The 19,617-nt window shown below is 41.6% G+C and overlaps 1 protein-coding gene across 4 annotated transcripts in view; it reads right to left on the reverse strand.

Moving 5' to 3' along the window:
* Positions 1-19,617, reverse strand: part of LOC134353010 (rho GTPase-activating protein 6-like) — a 201,673-nt gene that overhangs the window by 138,191 nt on the left and 43,865 nt on the right. The window contains exon 2 of one of the 4 annotated variants that reach the window (XM_063060786.1): positions 3,264-3,508. The exons of 2 other annotated variants lie outside the window; for them this stretch is intronic. The gene's annotated coding sequence lies outside the window, so the exon portion shown is untranslated. Of the gene's footprint in view, positions 1-586; positions 603-3,263; positions 3,509-19,617 lie in introns of those variants that run through there. One more of the 4 variants, XM_063060789.1, reaches the window with a different exon arrangement.

Below are 19,617 nucleotides of genomic sequence, written 5' to 3' on the forward strand. Positions count from 1 at the left end.
ACTGTGGGACAGACAATGTTTTGGGTTGACACTTTGCATCAGAACTGTTGACAATTTGGATGGAGACGCTGCATGAACATTCAGTGGCCCCCACCCAAACAATAATCTTAGCATTGAGGCTCTGGATATTCTCAGTTGGCTAGGTTGGGCTGGCAATGTCATTCACATGCCAACACCTGACTTAGAAACAAACAGCATATTTTAAGCTCTGGAAAGAATTTCTAGGTGGAGGAAAAGACTTAAGAACATACTCAAAACTTTCTTGCACTGCAACTTCTGCACTGGCATTTGGGAATGCATGACCCATGATAATTCAAAGTAGAGAAGGTATTATCAACCACACATCCATGTACTGGCAGCACACTGAAGCCCAGTGAAGGTTTTAGAATGAGTGAACTGCCTTGCAAACCACCCCATCAGCCAGCTCCTGCCCCATCTTTGGGGCAGTTCCCATGTTGGTCTCCTCATTCTCTTCAGAACCCACAAAATTGGAGTTGGCGCAAGTCACCTTCGATCCCAAGGGAATGCCTAAGTAGAAAAAAAAGCCACGATTCATGTGAATCATTTACTTTAGGTCTCACCTCACCTGCAGCTTGTTATGGACTTGCAGCTTTTCCTCCATACCTCCTTCTTGTAGCTTCACTCTCACAGTGCTGCAGTCTATTTTTCCTCTCCACTCCAAATCTAACCCTATGGTGTTCTTATCCCTCTCACAATTCTTTTCCGATTTTGTTCCTTCTCGTCTGTTACTGATCAACTTCCTGTGTTCCAAAGCCTAGTTAGTGAAGTGTATACAAATCACACAACTAAATACAGGGAATTATTTGATTAAGATCAGCCTAAAAAATAAAACTCAGCCAAGAAGCAGCAAGAGAGAAAGATAAATGTATTAAAGTTAACAATGCATGTGAAGGCAGGTCACTGGAACATGCAACGTACCTGGATTTCTTCCAGAAATGGCACACTCATTTCACATTCCACTTGGGCTCAGGAGAAAAAATGTCAACAACTCCAGAATTTACTGCTAAATGGTCTCCTTCAGATACGGTCTGTTGCTGTAGTTTTAAACTGCATGCTTCTCAAAGCATTCAGATGATTGCCATAAACAGAGGTGGCATATGGATTTAGACAAAAAAGCAAAGGTAAGAGGACTTTAAAACGTAGTCAGAAATTATTCGGAAGTTCCTTAGAGTTGAAAATCCTGATTATACTACAAACACGAATGACTCATTCCTCACATATCCCATGTAGCGACAAGTACTTGATTACTCAGTTTACAGTGAAATTCCTAATAAGATTTGACAGGTTGCAAAATCATTTTAACAAATGGAGGATATCCGTCACAGTTGTACATAAAAATGAATAATTCACCTAAGAAATAGAGCTTGAGTGCACAAGCATGTTTATCTTCAGCTAGTTATTGGTAAATCAATACAAAGAATATTTGTGGAAAACTTCAGGTTATACTTCAATGGATCCACTTAAAGGAGAGTCGCTGATTGTTGTGACTCTGCAAGTCAAGGGATTTAAGTATCAGGTAAATGGATCATCTTCAGATGAAAATGAAAAAAGAAAAGAATCTAACAACACCAAAGCAGATTCTGAGGTTATTTTAACTTGCTGCTCATAATGACAAATGAAGTAAAAACTTATTTCAATTGAATAATTGTTTTTTTTACATAATATAGACAAATCTCCACAAGCTCTAATTCCATATTGCTATTTCACATCACTTTGAACCATTCAGAGAGTATACTATTTAATAAGTAAATAGAAGCAAAATGATTCATTTATTAGTTATGATCTAAAGGCTTGGAGTAGTTATGAAACTTGGAAGATTACAGCACAGGAACAGGCCCACATGCTTATATTAATGTACCTAACTAATTAAGCTAATAATGTCAACTTAAATTAATACATTTTGTTTGCACATCATCCATATCCTTTCATTCTCTATATATTCATGTATCTATCTAGGAGATTTTTTAATGTATTTATTTTATGTCTCCAACACCACTCCTGGCAGAGGATTCCAGGCAGCCATCACTCTCTGTATAAAATATTTGCCCTAAAATTCCTTTGAACTATTCCCCTTTCACCTTAGATACATGCCCCCTAATACTGGACATTTTGATCCTGGGAAAAAAGTATCACCTGTCTACTCCAACCCAACCATCCACATTTTCATCCAAGTCACTTATGTATATATCAAGTATTTGGAAGCATAAAAGCAAAGTCTTCACTACAGCAGTAAAATTTAAATTCCATTAATTAAATAAACTCAGAAGACAAGGCCGGTAATGATGATCATGACAGCAGAAAAACTAAATTGTAGTATAAACACTTCTAGTTCACTACTGTCCTTTAGCCAAAGAAATCTGCTGCCCTAACCTAATAAGCAAACTGCCCAACTATTTTCTGACCTCTGCACGGCCAAGAGTGTCATTCAGCTGTGCCTGAATTCTACAAATTTACCATGCAAACCGTACAAATCCAGGAAAGCTGCTTGAGGGCATTGTGTTTGGTCTTACCACATCCAATGAGACGATGCAAAATTGGAGCTTCTAGTCCTGCCCTGGTTACAACACATAGATGCAGTCTCAAATTAATCATGCTAAAGCTTTTCATTTAGTAGAGCTTCAGGTGATTTGCCATGCCACCAAATACTCTAACAAACTTTCACAGGCGACCTGTTTAAGATGTTCAGACAGGTTGCTTCTTGGCAGATTCCCCACCATCCGCGTCATCCGCTCTTCTCTCTGCTGTTGTCAAGCAGAAGGTATGGTGGTCAAAGGTCGCATACCACCAGGCACTGGTCCTTCTACTTTCCAACAGCCACCAGGTTATTGACCTGAGCTGTAAAACATTAATGCTACCTTGACAATGGCACACTACGGACCCCCAATTGCACTATAATTGTCTCGTCTCAGACTGTATGCATAAGGACCAAAAACTAAACAGTATTTTTTCTCTTTATTATCTTGCATGATTTATGTATAATTATCTTTTTTTTTATTCTCTTCATTATCTTGTAAAATTTATGTTTTGTATTACATGTCTGATGCTGCTGTGGGTAAGTTATTCATTATATCTGTACATCACCGTGCTGTGCACAGGACAATAAACTGGCAACCGGAAAAACAGTAACGAGAGAAAAGATGAAGTATGAAGGTAAGATAGCAAATAACAAAAAAGAGGATAATATCTTTATTATCTTTAATATCTTTATTTTTCCCTTTCAGGGTTCTTTTGAAGACTCTGACCTGGAGTTACACGCAGACTTCAGTTCTTTGTGGGAATGGGACCGGTTCTCGGGGTTTCAGGACCGGCCGTTGTTGTTCGGCATGCCAAGGATTCAGCCTGAGAGTCCAGCTGGAATTCGAAAGCCTAAGATCTCGGGGCTCTGGAGACAAGCGGTGTCACGGCAGGAGACGCGTGTGTCGTCAGGGAGGCCAGAAAATCTTTCGCTGTGGGCCCGAAGACCTGAGATCTTTGTGATCTTCGAGCACTGAGCTTGCAAAAAGCAACAAAACAGACTTTTTAACATTGTAATCCAGCGGGTTGTTGCTACGTCTCCCGCTCGCTGTGAAAATGGGGGAGCCCTCCCTCTCCCTTATTAGATTAGATTAGATTAGATTATGAGGACATGCAGTCCCCTTTTATTGTCATTTAGTAATGCATGCATTAAGAAATGATACAATGTTTCTCCAGAATGATATCACAGAAACACATGACAAACCGACTGAAAAACTGACAAAAACCACATAATTATAACATATAGTTACAACAGTGCAAAGCAATACCATAATTTGATACAGAACAGACCAGGGAGGGAAGGAGAGAAGCTGTGGTTTGTCAAATGCTGAATGAAATGTGATAGTCTTTGGGTAACTGCAAGGTCGGTGTCTTTGCTATTGCCTAGCTCACGCTTGTGCTCGGTAGCGGGTGCACTTTTTTTGCTGGGGGGTAATTTGGGGCTTTCACATTTAACTGTCGTTCATTCTTTGGGGCACTTCTCTGTTTTTGTGGATGTTTGCGAAGAAAAAGCATTTCAGGATGTATATTGTATACAATTCTCTGACAATAAATTGGACCTTTGAACCTTTGAAAAGCTTTTTCAGATGAATAAAGTGTAAGAGTGACAAGAGACATGACTCGCCAGTGTAGCAGTGAGCATGATGGTTTACAGTGCCAGCAATCGATCACCAATTGGGGTTCATTTCCCACTGCTGTCTGTAGGGCATTTGTACGGTCTTCCCATGGAAGAGTGGATTTGCTCTGGGTGCTTCAGTTTCCTCCCACATTCTAAAGAAGTTTGGCTAGGGTTAGTGAGTTGTGAGCATGCTATGTTGGCGCTGGAAGGGTAACAACACTTGCGGGCTGACTCCAGCACAATCCTTGGACTATTTTGGTCACTGCTGTTAAAACAACACAGTTTACTGTATGTTTTGATGTACATGTGTCAAATAAATCTAACTTATTTAGAAATAAAGAGCAGATATCAGATTACTGGAAAATGATGCTTGAGAAGTAGTGATAGGGACAGAAGGAATGATGGATGGAGTGAATAAATATTTTATATCAGGAAGACCTTTGACAGCCTCGTGCTGCTCAGAGGCATAATTTCCTATATGCAGGGTGGGGGAGGGGTGCCTGCCTGGTTAGATTGGAACAGGAGAAAACACTTGATAGGATATCACACATGTACATAATGGCTGTATTCTCCAAAATGGATTTTGGGAGGGAATCAATAATTGGATCCATCTGCTCTACACATACCCGTCTGAAGTGCAGTCCAAATCAATGCATGGGAAACAGATAGGTGCCCCATCAGGTCTTGAGTCTTGCAGGGGTGCCCACTGTCACCTGTCTGGTTGGTGTGCTGTATAGAACCCTTTGCCAAAGCCATCAGGAAGGACAAAACTATAAGAGGTGTGATGTTGCCAGGTAGTGGAGGGACTCAAGTAAAATCCTCCCTGGATGTGAACAATGCCATCATCGTCCACTCAGATGCAAGGTCAGATTGCAGATTGATCAGCATCTGCGACCAGTTTGAGTTGGCATCAGGAGCCAACGTTATCCACAGGAAGAGTGAGGCCATACTCTTCAGCAACTGACCATCCAATCCAGCGTCCCATTCAACATCAGGTCTGATTACAGGAAAGTGCTGCGGATTTGGTTTGGAGGAACTGAGGCATGCAAAAAGAATTGACTGAAGTGGACTAGGAAGGTAAAACTGAAATTGGGACTATGGGGAGGGCATTCCCTATTGATAACCGATTATCAGGTCTCAGGGCTGCTGTACTTGGCACAGGTGTGGCTCATCTCCCACTCCTCCAGCTTTGGAATTACCTATGCTGTCTTCTGTTTCATCAGGGGATCCAAGATTGAACAGGTCAGATGGGCCACAATGCACAAGTGCCTGAATGACGAAGGAAAAAACTGCCCTCACCCTGATGATCACCTTCATGTGTGGCTGCATCAGGCGGTACATAGAACCTAGTGGGCACCAAATACAACTACATGTTGAGTCTCTATCTGTCCCCAGTGTTGCAAAGGCTGGGTTTGGCCCCATTGCAATGTAACATCCCAGTTAGCTGGACGTTGCCACACTACCTGTCCTTCATGGAAAAGTTCTTCTGAATCAATATCTTTGACTACAAGTCCACTAGGCAATGGTCAGTACAGAACATCCTGCAAACACAGTAGAAGGACTCAGTGGACACAGTGGAGTAGTTCCCTGAGCAAATTGTCCAGACCATCTGGCAGAAAGTCTTATTGGCAGACCTCAAAAGGCACCAAGACCTTTTGTGGCTAGCAGTGACAGGTGCCATTCTTGCATGCCTGAAGCCTTACTCCCACAGCACACTGCCCACAGGATGAATGTCGTAGGGAAGAGGCAGTAGCTCACCTCTTTGTAGACTGTGGGCTTGTGAAGACGGTGTGGAGAAAGCTGCGTGATAGAGGGTTCACTGATTGAAAGGCTGTTCCCAGGAACACACCCAGAGATAAACATCAAGTGCTGTTGGCAGATCACCGGCTTGGTGAAAGGCACCCTTTGGTCTGCCTGAAAGTTGTTGGTCTGTCAGCACGTTGGTAAGTCCATGAATAGATGCTGCTGATTAGTACATTTAAGGCTGCAGAAATACATGGTGAGTGATTCACTGAAGCTTGGAGCAGCCACCACAAGGGCTCAGTAGGGAAGGACCACAGTGTAAGATCTTTCTGCTGTTGGAGAGGGAGGGGCTGGGTTGGGTGTGGAAGCAGCTCAGTTATTGTAATAGGATACCACCCCAGAGAGTTACATGAGCAGCAGCAGAGCTATTAATTGATATGTAGGAATATAGTAGAACCGTACTGAGAACTTTGACTTTGAATATAAAGAGTGAAAAGGTATTGCACAAAGAAGAGAAAATCTGCAGATGCTGGAAATCAGAGCAATACACACAAAATGCTGGAGGAACTCAGCAGGCCAGGCAGCATTTGTGGAAAAGAGTATAGTCGACATTTCGGGCTGAGGCCCTTCAGCAGGACTGGAGAAAAAAGATGAGAAATCAGAGGAAGAAAAGTTTTCTTACTTTCTTACTCCTCATCTTATTTTCCAGTCTTGATGAAGAGTCTCGGCCTGAAATGTCAATTGTTTACTCTTTTCCATAGATCCTGTCTGGGCTGTTGAGATCCTCAAGTATTTTGCGAGGTATTGCACAGTTCATTTTTGTTTATATTTTATTATGAATATGGTTTATTTTGTTATATAAGGTTAGTAATAATCTATTAAGAATCACTAGACTCTGGTCCTACCGAGGGTTTCGGCCCAGTACATCAACGGTACATTTTTCCATAGATGCCACCTGGCCTGCTGAATTCATCCAGCATTTTGTGTGTGTTACCAGACTCTGGATTTTGCTTACTTGGAATTTCAGGAGGCCTTCGACAAGCTGCCACTCCTAAAGCAGCTAAAAAATATAGGAGCAAATGATATTAAGGAATGGTACTAGCATGGATGAATGATAGTCTGATTGGCAGAAGACAAAGAGTAAGGTAAAGAAGGACTTCTCTGGTTGGCCACCAGTGACTAATGTTTCCCAGGGCTCGCTGTTGGCTCCGCTACTTTTCACATTATATGTTAATGATCTAGATGACAAAACTGATGTTTTGTGGCCAAGTTTCTGGATGATACAAAGTTAAGCGGAGAAGCAGGGATCCTGCAGAAGGACTTGCACAGAATGGGAGAATGGACAATGAAGTGGCAGACTTAATACAGAGTGGAGAAGTGTATAGTCATGCATTTTGATAGAAATGATAAAGATATGGAAATTTTTTTTCAGTGGGGTGAGAATTCAGAAATCAAAGGGGAATCCTCTCACAGTCCAAAGATGTACCAGTTAGTACGTTAACTGGTCATTGTAAATTGTCCTGTGATTAAGCAGTGTTAAATAGGGGGGTTACTGGGTTTATTAGGGCAGTTGACTCTGTTCCATGATGTGTAAATACATAAATAAATAAATAGAATTCCCTAAAGGTCAACTTGCATATTGAGTCAGTAAGGAAAGCAAATGTAATTGTTGTTTTCATTTCAAGAAGACTACAATATAAAAGTGAGAATGTAATCCCGAGGCTTTAGAAGTCATAGGTCAAACCACATTTGGAGTGTTATGAGCAGTTTTGGGCCTCAAATGTAAGGAAAGATGTGCAGGTGTTGGAGAGGGATGTTCAAAAGGAGGTTTACAAGAATGATCCTAGTGATGAAAGGGTTAATAAATGAGTAGCGCTTGACGATTTTGTGCCTATAATCACTGGAATTAAGAAGGCTGAGAAGAGGTCTCATTGAAATTTACAAAATATTTAAAGGCCTGGATAGAGTGGAAACGGAGAGGATGTTTCTTTTGTGTGTATTTAATATTTCATTAATATTTCAGGAATATTTTAATTATATTCTTTGTTTAAGCATCCTTTGCTTGTTTAAATAATTCATTATAGGTTATATGTAAAAGTACATGAATGGCATACATCATTACACCAATAAGCCACATGTGTGTGCCTCGCTTAAAGTAAAAGCAAAACTAAGACACAGATTTGTGGATTCAGAATTGGATTGACCGCAGATGGTTTGTAATTCTGCATGGAGGACGGTGTCTAGTGGTGTTCCGCAGGGATCTGTTCTTGGACCCCTCCTCTTTGTGTTTTTTATAAATGACCTGGATGAGGAAGAAGAAGGGTGGGTTAGTAAGTTTACTAACGACACAAAAGTTGGGGGTGTTATGGATAGTCTGGAGGGTTGTCAAAGGTTATAGTGGAACATCGATAGGATGCAGGACTGGGCTGAGAAGTGGCAGATAGAGTTCAACCCAGATAAGTGTGAAGTGGTTCATTTTGGTAGGTCAAATTTGAAGACAGAATATAATATTAATGGTAAGACTCTTAGCAGTGTGTAGGATCAGCAAGACCTTAGGGTCCATGTCCATAGGGCACTCAAAGCAGCTGCGCAGGTTGACAGTGTTGTTGAGAAGGCATTTGGTGTGTTGGCCTTCATCAACCATGGGTTTGAGTTCAAGAGCCATATATATATGTGTATATATAGTTTGATAGCTATATCAGCAGGATGCCACTGGCACTCGGGCTGAGCCCAAGGCCACCAGAAGCGGAGGCTGACTCTGCAAACTATTTCAGCTCTGCACCACTGCCCTCTGCGGTGCAGGGGTCAGGGGTTTGAGTTTCAGTGCTAGCTGTCCATTAAGGGTCTTGGGCTGGACCCCTCTGCCCATAAAAGCCTCTGGATGAGAGTGACAAGAACAAGAAGACTCATGCCAGCTCAAAAACAAGGTCCACGTCAATGGTTGGGGAACCGGGACCATCTGGTGATGAATTGGCTACCAGAACAAACCATAAATGGACGAGACTGGACAACGTGGAATTAATGGAATGCTGCTTCAACAGCAACCCACATGAAAGAGGGTATATCAAGTGCACGTGGGGACTCTGGCAACAGCGAAGACCATCGTCCACATTCCACATTCACAGAAAGACAACTGGTTCCGTAGCAATTAAACATTGTCATCAGAGGATTACCATCACATGTTGAATTGGAAGACGTACTATCACGATGCACCACAGCAACATTATCGCAGAACCAAGCCGATTGGGAAACACAAGTTGAATCCCCATCTCCACAACTTTCAGATGGTGCAAAGCTAATCTTGTCAGGAGTGCAGAGATATGTCCATAGCTGAAGCCCTAGAAACTGCCAAGCAACAATTAACAGCTCTGGCTACCAGAGTACAGATTTACACCAAGGACGCAGAAGCCAAGTGAATAAATACACTTTTCTCCAAAGAACCTGGAAAAGTATGCACACGGTTCCAGAGCAACTGCATGCCAGTACCTGAATCAACCAAAACAGCAACTGAGGAGTACTGGAAGTGTATATGGGGGAAAGAAGCAACACATAACGCCAGTGTCCAATGGCTGAAAGGCCTACAAACAAGCCTTTGCAATCTCCCAAAGGAAGAACCAGTCACCATCACAGCAACCGATGTCCAGCAATGGGTAGCAAGTATGAAGAGCTGGATATCACCAGGGCCTGCAATAATCCACGCCTATTGGCTGAAGAAACCTAAAGCATTACATCCATGGCTGGCAGCTCAAATGAATCAGGTGCTTGAAGCAAGCTCACACCCTGACTGGCTAACCCAAAGAAGGACAGGACTGTTAATGAAAGATCCTCACAAAGGAGCAACACCAGCAAACTGCAGGCCTATGACCTGCCTGTCAACAACATGGAAGCTCCTATCAGGCATCACAGCCACCAAGCTGAAGGAATGTGTGTAAATTCTTGAGCCCTGCTCAAAGGCAGGTTGGTAACAGATCCAGAGGATCCAAGCACGAACTGCTGATAGACAAAGCAGTCATGCGAGACTCCAAGACTAGACAAAATTTACCTAAGCACAGCCTGGATCGACTACCAGAAAGCATATGACTCAAAGCCCCACCCATGGATCCTGGAATGCCTGGGTGTGTAAAAGGTCAACAAGACACTCAGGACCTTCATTAGGAACTCAATAGGCTGTTGGAGGACAATGCTAGAAGTTAACTTAAAGCCAATAGCACATGTCCATCAGATGTGGAATATACCAGGTGATGCATTATCCCCGCTGCTGTTCTGCATAGGCTTGAACCTCCTAAGCCAGATCATCTCAAACAGTGGATATGGGTACAGGTTCAAGAGTGGAATGACCATCAGCCACCTCCTGTACATGGATGACATCAAGCTGTATGGCAGAAATGAAAGAGACATAGGCTCACTAATCCACCTTACAAGGGTGTACAGCAGAGTCATTTGCACTGGAAAAGTGCAGACGATGGTAATGAATTGGAAGACATACAATCGCGATGCACCACAGCAACATCACCGCAGAACTGAGCTGATCAAGAAACATGAGTTCAAGCCAATCCTCCACAACTCTCAGATGGTGCAAAGGTAATCTAGTAAGGAGTACAGAGATATGTCCATAGCTGAAGCCCGGGAAAATGCCAAGCAACAGTTAACAGCTCTGGCTACCAGAGTACAGAGGCAAACTCATCAAGGCTGAAGGAGTCGACTTACCTGAAGGCCACACACCAGCTCTACAGGACAGCTACAAATACCTGGGGACAGCTACAGATACCTGCGTGAACGCCACGATAAGGATGCAAGGAAGGTTCCAAATACCTCCAAAGAGTGAGACAGGTTCTAAAAAGCCAGCCGAATAGGAAGAACGACATCAGAGCCATCAACACATTCACCCTACCAGTTATCAGATACCTAATTGCAATAGTGTACTGGCCAAGGAATAAACTGGAAGCTGCTGACATCAAGACCCAGAAACTACTAACAATACATGGAGGATTCCATGCAAAGTCCAACATTGAATGATTGTACACCTGCCAGAATAAAGGAAGACAGGGACTTGGAAGTGTCGAGACCACAGTCCTGGACGAGCTGCAAAACATCCATGAGTATGTCAGGAAGGTGGCCCCTAAAGATGACCTGCTAGGTGAATACCTCAGACAGCAGGCAGAGGACATGGAAATGGAAGAGGGTGAAGCAGAGCCAGAGGACCAGAGGCCATTTGAGGACAAGCCACTGCACAGGATGTACCATCAGCAGATACTAGAGGTGGCTGACATAAGGAAGTCCTACCGGTGGCTGGAAGTGGCAGGGCTGAGGAACAGCATAGAGGCGCTGCTCATGGCAGCACAAGAACAGGCGCTGAGCACAAGAGCAATAGAAGCAGGGGTAACAGACAAGACCTAAGAAGCAGACAGGGTAAGGAATCCACTGAAACCATTCAGCACATAGTGGCAGAGTGCAAAGACAGCATACACTGAAGGTCACAACTGAGTTACAGGAATTGCGCACAGGAACATCTGCACTGAGTATAGACTGGACACTCCCAAGTCCAAATAGGAAACACCCAAGACGGTAGTGGAGAATGATGGAGCTAAGATCCTGTGGGACTTCCAAATACAGACTGATAAGCAGGTACTGGCCAATTAACCAGACACAGTAATACTGGACAGGGAACAGAGGAAAGCAATGGTAACAGATGTGGAAATTCAGAATGACAGTAACATCAGGAAGAAAGAATATAAGAAGCTGAAGAAGTACCAGAGCTTGAAAGAACAGATAGAAAAGACGTGGAAGGTTAAAGCCAGAGTACTCCCGGTGGTGACAGGAGAACTTGGAGCTGTGACACCTGGACTGGGAGAGGCTCTAACAAATCCCGGGAACAACATCTGAGATCTCAGTCCAGAAGAACGCCCTACCAGGAATAGAAAGGATATGGCGCTGAACCCTCAAACTCTCAGACCTCTGGAAAAGGACCTGAGATCGAGGGAAAAATACACATACACATTACCTCTCTCTCTATATATAATTGAGTTGAGTTTCATTCTATTTTGAGTTGGAGTTACAGCTAAGCAGCAATGAATGTTGTGTATTTAATATTTCAGTAATAGTTTGGGTAATATTGTAAATATATTGTTTGATTAAGCATTCTTTAATTGTTTAACTAATTCATTACAGGTTGTGCAATACTGTGCAAAAGTCATGGGCACATAATGATACATACATATCATTACTCACACATATCATAAAATTTGTTTGCTGTTTTGTGGCAGCTGCACAGTGCAATACATAAAATTACTACAGTACTGTGCAACATTCTAAGGCACCCTAGCTACATACTTCGTTCTGGGAAATAAGAAGTTATAAGAAATAAGGAGTGAGTTTAGAAATTAAAACACATACACTTTCATCATTAGGATGTTGATTAAAAAGTAAAATTAAACTGAATTCAAATTATTTTGTATAAGTTGATTCAACCATTTTAAATACAGTTATTGAACCAATCAGTTATTAGACCCTAGTTAAACATTTCATGGACTAGCACTTCTTGTTTGATACTTCATCTAAACAGACATTTCTACTGTACTCCTCCATGGTGACAATGATGTCGGTTGTTATTCCCAGGCTAGTTTTCCCTCAGTGTCAAGTTAATAATGTTGAGGCAGACCGATGCGAAAAAGGCAAACTAATCTGATTTAATCACCATGTTGGAGAGTATGACCACATGGAATTTGCTTTAACAGGATTTGTATCTTAAAATGTGATTTTTTAAATTGGCTGCTGTACCGCACTCAAAAATCACGTAACCTCATAAGCATACAAAGAAACACATAGGTTCATAAATTTAAATTGGCTGCTGTACCATATTCAAAACAATATTCATAATTTGAATTCAGTTTAATTTTACTTTTTAATCAACATCCTAATGATGAAAGTGTATGTGTTTTAATTTCTAAACTCACTCCTTATTTCTTATAACTTCTTATTTCCCAGAACGAAGCAGCAAGAGCTGTTCTAAAAAATGCTGAATGTAGATGGGATATTCCAAATGCAGGGATATAATTAAATAAATCCTGTAATCATCTGATCAAATAAAGCACACAAAGAAGAGCATTGAATAATTATCTCTATACTGATTTTCATTTCATTGTATTTGCTTATTGATACCCACCATTTGGTATCACAGCAAAGACAGCTGTAGAGGTCACAGGAAAAAACAACTATTTTATAGTTTGAGTCGATATCCACAAACCCTTGGTTTTTTCCAGCAACATCTATCAATATTCACCATCAAAACTCAGTCAAGACCTACATCTTGCCAATAAAAACACATCTGTGTGTAGTATTCTGCATTCTTGAAATCTAGAGTGGAAACAGAAGACAAAGTACCAGATAATCAACCATTTTCATTTTGTTTTGAGATGAGCTGTGACAAAACATTTTTGAATTCTTTCAGACATCCCCCATATTCTGTAATGTTACTCACTATCATTTTATTAACTGGTGGAAACAATTTCTCGGAAGTAGCCTTAAGATAATTTACCACAGACAACACATAACACTAGACAACACATTTTCTCAAAAGCATTGGTTCTTCAATTTTTTTTTGGTTATGATAGATTGCTTGAATCTGAACACAAATTTCAGACTTCCTGAATCGCATAGGAATTTTGGAGAAACAAGAAATTAACTTTTATTGAATGTAATGCATTTAATTGCTTAACAGTGCTGACACTTTGCAATAGCTCAATGAAGATAAAAATGTGTTGTTGATGATTTTCATTTGTATTCAGTGTCTGAAGCTTCTCACTTGGTGTCCAATAATAATCAGCCAACATTGATGGATTCCAGTTGTCTTGATACCATTTCTTCATAACCGCAATGTGCTGGTGAAACTTTTCACCCAGCTCATCAATGACAGTGCCAAGATTTGCAGGAGAGAAGTCTAAATGGAATGCAACAAATGTGAGGAGCCCAAGCTTTGTCTTGATCACTAATTTCACAACCAAAGTACAGCTTATAGGCTTTCTTAATAAGAGAAGTCATGCTCTGTCGTTTAGATTGAAGTGCATACTCATCACAAATATAACAGAAAGTATTGCAGCTGGTGCAACATTAACAAGACATTTTGTTATCACAAATACTTCTGAAAAATCAATTACTTTATTTTAATGAGTACACACCACGTGCTATTGGCGTAGAGCATGCACATCAACATGATCGCAAACCAATCACATTGAAGTGCAATGTGAATGTAACGTATAGAACGGTGTGTGTGTGTGATACTTTTATAGCCTTTCTAACACCTGTCTTGCAATGCAGGTGCATGATATGGAAATTTCATCGTGTTTTTATGATCAGCAGCCCAAAAGTACTTGGGAAGCAAAATTTTTGTTGTCCAGAACTCCTTTAAATTAATAAAATCTCTGAATTCTTCAGTTTCTTAATCACCTTGTCAGTACATACTGGCTGTGTGGTGAAAAAGGCACAACAGTGCCTCTTTCACCTCAGACAGTTGAAGAAATTGGGTGTGGGCCCTCAAATCTGAAGAACTTTCTATAGGGGCACAATTGAGAGCATCCTGACTGGCTGCATCACTGCCTGGTACAGGAACTTTACTTCCCTCAGTCGCAGGACTTTGCAGAGGGTGGTGCAGACAGCCCAGCACATCTGTAAATGTGAACTTCCCACTATTCAGGACATTTACAAAGACAGGTGAGCAAAAAGGGCCAAAAGGATCACTGGGGACCCGAGTCATTCCAACCACAAACTGTTTCAGCTACTACAATCTGGGAAATGGTGCTGCAGCATAACAGCCAGGACCAACAGGCTCTGGGACAGCTTCTTCCACCAGGACATCAGACTGCTTAACTCATGCTGACACAATTGTATTTCTATGATATATTGACTATCCTATTGTACATACTATATATTATAAATTACTATAAGTTGCACATTGCACATTTAGATGGAGATGTAACATAAAGATTTTTACTCATGTATATGAACGATGTAAGTAATAAAGTCAATTCAATTCAATTCAGAATTCTCTATTAAAAATATTACTGAATTTATTCTGTATCTGTATGAGCACTTGATGTGTCAGCGCATTGAAGACAATGGACTAAGTGATCATAATTGTTGACATGCATCTGGTAGGTCGAAACACCTGCTTCTGTGTTGTATGATCTTAATGATGTTAAAGATTATTGTATTAGATCAATAAAAAGATGAAGTAGAGAAAAGGAGAAAAAATCTTTTTTTTATTTTGGGGGGACTTATTAACTCAGTGCCATGAGGATCTGTAGTGGATCCATTGACATTCTCAATTCATGTTAATGGACTTAAAGATACTCTTCTTTTGCTGGCCTTTCCCCAGGAACCACCAACGAGGTGTTCTTCATCATAAGCTCATCTTTGATTTTCACACCTGCAGTTTGCTGATGAGCACATTTTAATGCAGATGTATATATCTTCTTGCATCTAGTTCCAGTGATGGACATGGAATTATTTATTTAAATAGAGTTGTTGAATTTAATTGTGGGATAGATTTTTAAAATATTTTATTGCATGCTTTAAATTTACATCATATAACTTTGTTTTAAGAAAAAATTGATTTTTTTTATTTTTCAATTACTTAAATCCTTTTAAAGTGTTCTCAGAGACATTTTAAATCAGTTCAAAGATCTTTGGTAGCTGCAGGTTGTCAAAAAGCGAACAGAGCAAATGGGTGGGGCGCCAGCATCCATGGCTTGAGAACTAACATCTGCTCATGGCCCATATGGCCCTCTGATTTCTGTGCTTGAGGGTGATATGAGAGCATTCTTCAAGAGGATGAACCCATGGAAAGCATCTGGCCCAGATGGTATACCTGTCTGAGTACTGAAGATCTATGCTAATTGACTAGCTAGAATGCTACTGACATCTTTAAACTCTCGCTTCAGCAGTCTGAAGTACTCAAATGCTTCAAGCAGCCTTCAATCATACCAGTGCCCAAGAATAAAGTGGTAGCCTGTCTCAATGACTGTCGTCCATTAGCACTTAAATCCACTGTGATGAAGTACTTTAAAACGTTTGTTAGTAAACATATTTTCTCCTGCCTGAGGAGCAATTTGGATCAGCTCCAATTTGCCGACTGCCACAATAGGTCAACAGCAAATGCCATTTTACTGATTTTTCACTCAGCCCTGGAACATATGACCAGTGAAGATCAAGATGCTCTTCAATGGCTACAGCTCTGTATTCAACACTATGATCACCTCAGAGCTAATTAATAAAGTTCAGGACTTAGATCTCAATACTTAATTGTGAAACTGGACCCTTGATTCCTTCACTTGCAGACCACAGGCAGTTCAAATGGCAACAACATCTCCTCTACAATCTCCACTCCCATAGGTAGACCACAAGGCAGTGTGCTTAGCCCCCTGCTCTAACCGCTTTATACTTATAACTGTCTGGCTAGGTACAGCTCCAATATATATTCAAGTTTGCTGACGACACCACTGTTGTTCGCTGAATTAAAGGTGCTGATGAATTGGCAAATAGGAGGAAAACTGAAAATCTGGTTGAACGGTGTCATGGCAAGAACCTCTCATTCAATGTCAAAAAAATCCAAAGAGCTGTTAATTGACTCCAGGAGGAGGGAACTGGAGGTCCATGAGCCAGTCCTCATTAGGGAATTGGAGGTGGGGAGAGGAAGTAACTTTAAAATTTCTTGGCGTTATCATTTCAGAGAATTTGTCTGTGATCAGCATACAAGTGCCATTACAAAAGAATAGCTCAATACTCCTAGAATTTTGTGCAGATTTGGCAGGTCATCTAAAAGTTTGTTAAACCTCTATAGATGCACACTGGAGTATATCCTGGCTGGTTGCATTACAGCCTGGTACGGAAACACCAATGTCCAAAAACAGAAAAACCTACAAAAAGTAATAGATACAGCCCAGTCCATCATGAAGAAAACCTTCCTCACCATTCAGCATATCTACAAGGAGCACTGCCACAAGAAAACATCAAGGACTTGACCTCCATCCAGGTCATGCTCTCTTAAGGGTGCTGTCATCAGAAAGGTGGTACAGGAGTCTCGATTTCCACACCACCAGGTTCAGAAACAGTTATTACCTTTCAAACATCAGGCCTCTGAGTCAACATGGTTAAATACACTCACCTCAACACTGAATTTACTCCGCAAACTATGGACTCACTTTCAAGGACTCTACTCATGCTCTCAATATTATTTATTACTTATTATTATTATTATTATTTGTTTGTTTTGTATTTGCACAGTTTGTCTTCTTTTGCACACTGGCTGTTTGCCCCTCTTTGCGTGTAGTTTTTCATTGATTCTCTTGTACTTCCTTGCATCTACTGTATATGCCCACAAGAAAATGAAACTCAGGGTAGCATATGGTATCATATATATATACTTTGATAATAAATTTACTTTGAACGTTGAACTTTGAACACTTCACTCAATGCAACAGTAATGAGGCCTGCAGGTCAATGGAGCATGAGACCAGAAAACGCAAGTGTACAGAATATTGCAGGTAGCAAGCTGGGTCCAGCATGATTCAGAAAGACGAGAGGGTCTACAAATGCTGGAAGTCCAAAGCAGCACACACAAAATGGTGCAGGATCTCAGCCGGTCAGGCAACATCTATGCAAATGATTAAACAGATGAAATTTGAGGCTGAGACCCTTTTTCAGGGCTGAAGGAAAAGGGAAGATACCAGAATAAAAAAGTCGAACGGGAGGCTAGCTAGAAAATGAAGGTGAAGCCAAGTTGGTAGGAAACATAAAGGGCTGGAGAAGAAGGAATCCCATAGGAGAGGGGAGTGGAGGAGAAAGGGAAGCAGAGCAGACCCAAGGGGAGGCAATAGGCAGATGAGAAGAGGTAAAAGCCTAGCATGGAAAATAGAGGAGGGGAGGGAGAGTGATTTTTTTTTACCAGGAGAAATTGATAGTCATGCCATCAGGTTGCAGGCTACTCAGATGGAATACAAGGTGTTGTTCCTCCACATTAAGGGTGACTTCATCTAGGCACAAGACGGGGCCATATACAAACATGTCTGAATGGGAATTAAAATGTCTGATCACTGGGAAGCTCCACTTTCAGCAGAGAGAGAAGAGGGTGCTCGACAAAGCGGTCCTCCAATTTACAATGGGTCTCACTAATGTAGAGGAGGTCACACTGCAAGCTCCGGAGACAATAAATAACCCCAACAGATTCACGAGAGGAGTGTTGCCTCACTTGGAAGGACTGCAGGTTTCCCCCGCCATCCGAAGGTAGAGTATTCCTATGAAATGGTTCGTAAGCCGGAATGTTGTAAAGCAAAGAAGCAATTACCATTTATTTACATGGGAAAACTTTGTGAGCGTTCGCAGACCCAAAAATAACCTAGCAAATCATGCCAAATAACACATAAAACCTAAAATAACAGTAACATATAGTAAAAGCAGGAATGATATGATAAATACACAGCCTATATAAAGTAGAAATACTTTTCCGCAATCATTGCCTGAACAGTTCTCTGTAGCAAAAATCTCATGCAAGCGCTCTCGGCAGAAACACAGCACAAGCGCTGTCAGCAAAAACACAGTGTAAGCGCTCTCCAGTAATCTTTAAACTATGAAGCTGCCAAATCATACCAAATAACATGTAAAAATACACAGCCGATATAAAGTAGAGATAATGTATGTACAGTGTAGTATCACTTACGGGAATTGGGAAGTCAGCTTGCCGAGCACACTGATGATGGTGTGTTAGGCTGACTCGTCGGAGTTTGGGTGGTGCAGTGACCCCCATGCTCCGGGCAGCGAACTGATATCGAACTGCGAAGCATGCAGGTATACAGCAGTAGCCAGGAGGCACACAGCACATCTTTAAGAAAAAAGCCGAAATAAACGTGCTAATTAATTAGGTGCTGTCCGGCACGTAATCGTCGGCCCAGATCAGAGGCAATTGCCGATTGCATTGCCTCTGATCTGGGCTGACAATTATGTGCCAGGTGGCACCTAATTAATTAGCACGTTTATTTTGGCTTTTTTCTTAAAGATATGCTGAGTGCCTCCTAGCTACTGCTGCATTCTCTGCGAATCGGTATCTGTCTGCGGCCTGGGGGTTGGGGTGGTGGGACACTGGGGTGTCATCTCATCGTCGATCAGGGCAGGCAGCTCATCTTCTGCTATCTCTGCCTGCCTCGATGTCGAAGGTCGAGGTTCGTCGTCTGCTGTGGCTGATGTGGAAGGCTTGCTTGACTGCTGAGCCTCACACATTTTTCTATCATACAGTTCTTTGTAAGCATTCAAACCATCTTGCAAATATGCCCTAAAGCTACGTACCATTTCAAAATTAAAGTTGTACTTCATCATTACTCATTTGGTTTCGATTATTATCCTTTCCTCTTCCAATTGCATCAGCTCGTCATCTATCAGTTCTTGGTCATGGGATGCCAAAACCTCTTCAACATCATCTCCGTCAACTTCCACAAGCCAAACTCACGTTGTCCTTACGTCGTTCACCACGATCAAAACGTTTAATTATGTCTAGTTTTATGCTAAGTGCAACACCCTTATGAGCTCTTTCAGGCTTTCCCGATACCTTAGAATTCACCTTGCAAACGGCTGCTCACAGGCATCTGTTTAAGCAATGCCGGCGAGAATGCCGTTCCGAATCCGGGGGAGAGCGGCTGCTTTTCTTTTCGCGCGCTGCCTTTCTTCATAACAGTGAA

This window comes from Mobula hypostoma, chromosome 10 (genome assembly GCF_963921235.1).
Source record: "Mobula hypostoma chromosome 10, sMobHyp1.1, whole genome shotgun sequence".
Lineage (NCBI taxonomy): Eukaryota > Metazoa > Chordata > Chondrichthyes > Myliobatiformes > Myliobatidae > Mobula > Mobula hypostoma.